Raw genomic sequence first — 5,777 nt, 5'->3', positions numbered from 1 at the left:
ATAATTTTTGTTTCAGGTTTCCATTTAATCTTTCCACTTTACCCTGTGATTGTGGGTGATAAACGGTACCAAACACATGCTTCAAACCCAAAGCTTTTTCAACCTTTTGCAGATCTGCATTTTTGAAATGAGTCCCATTATCAGATCTGACTATCGCAGGGAACCCATGTCTGGGGATGTAATGATTTATTAAACACTTGATTACAGTTTGACTATCCTCCTTTTTAGCAGGCCAGGCTTCTGGCCATCCGGTGAATGCGTCAACGCAAACCAATAGGTATCTGAAACCTCGTACCGGTTGAATCATGTCAGTGTAATCAATTATTACCTCACGACCCGGTGTCATGTCCGTGGGAAACTTTCCTTGTTGACGCGGTTTAAGAGTTGGCTTGGAGTTATACAAACTGCATAACGTGCATTCTTTCACAAACGCTCTGATCAAGTCGTTCATGTACGGGTGCCACCAGCTGACGACATTCCTCTTCATCTGGTGAACCCCCACATGACTCAAACCGTGTGCCTCCTCGAAAATTCTCCTCTTCAGGCTCAGTGGAAGTACCCATCTTCCATCTTCAGGGTTTATCCACAGTCCATCTGGTCTCTTTTCAGCTCCTTTTTCACTCCACATCGCCTTTTCTTCTGGAGCTGCACCTTGTTGGCAACAGGCGATGGATTCATCATCCCATCTGATTCTTTCCCCTTCTTCTTCTGGGGTTATCAGCACCATCTGATTCCAGTTGATAAATCCTGAGGCCCTTTTCGCCTCCAAATCAGCTTGACAGTTTCCTTTAGCTATGCTTGAGCAATCTGTATCATGACCTCGACATTTCACAATGGCAATTTCTGTTGGTAACATCAGAGCTGTTTCTAATTCTTTCATATCTGCCTCGTGTTTGATCGGTTTCCCGTTAGCTGTACGAAAACCTCCCCTCTTCCACTGGGCCAGCTCCACATGAGCTGCTCCAAAAGCATACGCTGAGTCTGTGAAGATAGTCACTTTTTTGCTTTCCGCCCAAGTAAGTGCTGAAATCAGAGCCCTCACCTCAGCTCTCTGTGCTGACTGAGGCCCCTGCAATTTCTCACACACTACAGTTTGATAACCCTGGTCTGTTTCCAGCACGACCGCAAAGCCTGCGCTGAGTTGTCCCTCCTGCGTTCGAAAACAACTTCCATCACAAAACAGCACCTGTCCCTCTCCAAGAGGTGCGGCCTTTAAGTCTGGTCTGACCCTGTCATCAATTTCCACTCTCCTCTCACAGATGTGTGGTTCACCTCCTCCAATCCTGTCTGCCATGTTTATTCCCTCATGTGTGAACAACAAGTTCGGTGCTTCCAGGATCTTGTTTATCCTCTGTTGTCTTAACGGTGACATAGTGAAGTTTTGTGAATTTACAAAGGCAACCACACTATGTGATGTCAACACATGTAGGGTGTGTCCCATCACCAGGTGGGCTGTTTTTTGTACTAGTTTAGCCACGCCCGCGGCATGTTGTGTGCAGGGCGGATGCCTCTTTTCTGTATTGTCTAACAGACAGCTGACATACATCAAAACTTTCCTTCCCCCCTCATGTTTCTGAAACTATATCAGGTCTCTCTTGTAAAAGAGTCCCCGCGGCTCAATGGGATTAACCTGTATAAATAAAGGTTGAATGAATATACGAAACAGCACTATTTATCTTTCTTTACTCTGTGGTTGTTGGTAGCTTTATCTAGTGTTAATATTTTATTGGATACAGTATAAACTATTTTTACATCAGCTGAAATACTTCAGCAGACAGGTTTGTATAAATTCACCAGTGGGTTGGATATACTTATGAGTTTGTGTACCTAATTTAATCTCTGTGTAATCATCTTTCCTTCTAATCTGTCCCACCTCTGCTGATAGGATATTGTTTAATAAAGCAGAAATTACATTTACTGATTTAAAAGCTGAATAACCAGCTGTGCTCCAAATAACGAGCTGTTTGGCTTGAGGCTGATTATATTCGTTTGTTTTATGATTATGTTGTCAGCATTTCAGGAGGAAGACCTGATTCTGGTCTCAGATAGAAGTACAGCGCCACCTGCTGGATAGAAATGTGAACTGCAACCAATTTCCACAGTCCTGGTGAAGTTTAAGCACATCTTTCAAGTTTCATTGTAGTTTTTCGTCACTTATAGGTATTCAAATTCCCGTGCAGACATTGAAGGGACAGTCTGGTAAATTTTGACGTGATATTCTGTTAAATAGTTAAAATAGTACCCGATTATCAGCGTGGCAGTCAGCGCATGAAGACTCATAAGGGCTGGGGGAGTCTTCGGCCACGCTAGGCTAACAGCTAGCCCAACAAGTAGTTGTTATTCATGTTTTTTTTAGTTGTTTTTTTTAGTTGTACTGTCAAGGAGTATTGCATTTGCGAATATTACAATCAATATTTCAATAAACATTTACACGGTATTTGTTATATTTAGCTACTTTATTCCTACATCCCATGATGCTTTGCGTGAATAGTGTGCGCGACTTCCGGCGCGGAGCGGAAACTGCGTTTGTTTATGCGTAACCGTACCAGCGAAGTTATTCTGAGCATTGTGGATTTAATTTAAACATGTAGGAACTAGGAACAGCACCTGTAAGAGTTCAAACACAACAATATAATCATACAGCTGCCTACTGCGGACGAGGGATGGAGGACGACCTGAAGAAGTGGCTGCAGATTACATCTACTAGCATATTCAGCTATTTCATTGACAGTTGCTTCCGATTGTGAAGCGATGAACGACCTGAAAAGCTCTGAGGCATATCAGTATTACACAGTTAATAAGGCCAGTCACGTTCTGCTCTTTTCTTCATTCTCCTTGTTCTGCGACTAATAAGTTACTAATTATAACAGTTTGAGAAATCAGTTTAAAAAATGACCAAACTCGTTAATTGCCCAAAATATTTAAATTTGTGTCCCCACTTTGTAAAGTATTTTGTGTTCTCGTTTTCCCGACCCCCTCTGCCCTGCTGGACAAGATCTTGCAAACAAACGACTCGTTTGTATTTTTATTTTAAAAACAATGTATCTCTTAAGGTGTAGTTCAGATTTTTTTAGTGCGTTCAACCTCAGCTTGAAGACACAAAGTTAGATTCTGAAGGGATTGAGGAGCTAATGACTAGTCTGAGCAGGTCAGAAGTTGTTCACATCAAATACACATCGTAAGTGGTAATTGATAATCATGTTAATACTTTATTACTCTCTGCCACTCTGAGTAACTGTGAGCTCGTCAGTCCAGTCAGAATTAAACTATTTCTCTGGACTGAAGTCTTTTAAAGAGCCATCTACAACAGGTAAGATATCTTTTAGTCATCACAGTTCCACAGAGTCCTTAAATGTCTTATCTGTTGCTTTCGGAGGTTAACGGTAAAATAGAAATGTTTATTTGAAGTCCATTCATACATTTAGATCCAAGAAAACCACACAGTGACAAGAGTAGATAAAACATTTACTCTATTGATACAACATACTGTTCTAACTTCCAGTTATTTTTTGATTATAAAATTGAAAACAAACATTAAATGGTTAAGTTGATAATCCTAGACGTAAGCTATTTGCGTAAAATTACAGGCACATTGAATTTATTTCCTCCTTGCCCCATTTTCCCAACATAGAGCATTATTATTGTATTTACACATCTGATCATCGATTTATTTTTATATATATACACGCGGAGGTGTGGAAACGTTGCAGACTCGTGGGAGCGAGGTGAGCCCACAAGCTGATCTTGTGCGTTTATCAGAAGGAGTTTCTTTCGACCCTGTAGTCTCATCAACATTCATGACCAAGCGCAGACCCAGCGTGGACTGGACTGAAAAATAGCAACGTGGATCTGAGTGGATCCATTCAGAAGAAGGTTTGACAATTTCTAAAGAAACGTGGAAAACTTGCAGGCAAAATGCTCCGGTTTGTAATCAGCTGCAATTCAACGATTAATGTCTCACATAATTAAAAAAGAAACTCAAAATTGTGAAAAAGATGAAAAGCTACAGCTAATATAAAGATGATGCAGTCAATTCAAGCCTTAAACTAAAAATTATCAGGCTGATTTTTATCAGTTTGAAAATTATTAGCATTAATCCCTTATCTGGTTAAAAGCAGGCATATGTGTGGGCAGCGCACGTCCTGCAATGGGGGGGCCTTTAACAGCAAAGAGGCCTTTTTTAGGCAGACAACAGTCAGAGCTGACCAGAATAAAGTTGCAACTTTACTATTATTCTTTACGAATTAAACATGGCCTGCTCGTACTAGAAGCAGTGTCTCACCGAGCTGTGGCTGTGCAAGACTACCGGTAGTTTATGAACAGCATTTGTGAGGGCGTCTCCAAAATGTCTTAAAACGTTACAGCGTGATCCTCTATTTCCTTGCGCATATTGCAGAATTGTAGTTTTGTTGCTCAATGTATTTAATAAATCTGCAACAAATTTAATTTTCAAAATAGTCACAGTAGTCCCTCGCTACTTCGTGGTTCGACTTTTGCGGACTCACTCTTTCAACGATTGTCAACTTTAATACAACTCATGTGATTGGGACGGTAGGGGATAAAAAGCAAAAAAAAAAAAAAGTACATCGGACAGGCGCCGCCATTTTGTAGTTTTCTTTCAATAAGCCTATACTGTAACACCAGTCAAAGAACTACACTACCCAGAAGCCAACAGTGCTTCCATCTGCCGCTTTCTGGCGAAATGGAGGTAAAGTTTTGATCCGATCCAAACAAGACTAAAAAGTTTGGTACTTCTTCATCGTGACTTCGGCGCTCAGTGGTCGCAGAAAGCTGTACGGAACTGGACCAGAACCGGACCAAGGCTACTTCCAGCCTCAGCGGTTAGTCTGAATTCTACTCGCTGGCACAGGAAGCCTCTCAAAAGCATCTTGGTGTTCAACGGCTGCAGAGAGCCGATCAGAACCGGACCAAGGTTGGCGAGTACTCGTAAAATTTTGCAGTACTGTACAGTACAAATACGTATGTTGTTAAAATTACGTAGGTTTAAGAGTTTAGAACATTGCAAGAGTGTGGGAAGGGTTTATAAAACCTTAAAATATATAAAAATACTAAAATAAATATAGCGTTCCTACTTCACAGTTTTTCACCTATCGTGGGGGTGTGCGGAACGTAACCCCCGCGATAATCGAGGGACTACTGTATTTGCTTAACCACCTCTAAATGTTCAGGCCTAAAAACCATGCCAACATTTAAAAAAACATTAATTGTCCAAATTTGCTTAATCCTAATTCAAAATTGTGCTGCGGTAGAAAAACATGGAGGCAGCTGACGATGAAGGTGGGTAAGAAACAAAACGTGCACGGCCAAGAATGCAATTTTACAAGTTGTGTGCGTGAAAACACGCAGAATTTTTGCAATTTTGAGTCGCCAACTACGGTAGTCCTGAACAGTCGCAGTCCAGTGACACTTCCCTCACTGTTCCAGATTAACGCCGTGTGGGCTTTAAAACATTACAGATGTGAGCAGCTGGTTTTCTGAACACTGATCATCTCACACCCTTCTGTGAACATTGTACCAAGTTTAGTCACAGTTTTGGTTTTTACCCTCCCTTTCATAGCCTATATTTTAATGTAAATACAGAATAAACTGGTGCATTTTGGGGCTAAAAACTAAATAAAACATTTGCTTCATAAATTAACGTTCAGCTGTCCAGATGTTGGAATTGGTCATCCAAAAAAAAAAAAAATCTCATCGGTCGACCTTAAACACAATTAAATGCCATTTAAATCAGAATAAACCTTTAAATCTACAGTTTG

This window comes from Nematolebias whitei, chromosome 12 (assembly GCF_014905685.2).
Source record: "Nematolebias whitei isolate Nwh7 chromosome 12, NemWhi1, whole genome shotgun sequence".
NCBI classification, from domain to species: Eukaryota; Metazoa; Chordata; class Actinopteri; order Cyprinodontiformes; family Rivulidae; genus Nematolebias; species Nematolebias whitei.
This window is presented reverse-complemented; position numbering follows the sequence as displayed.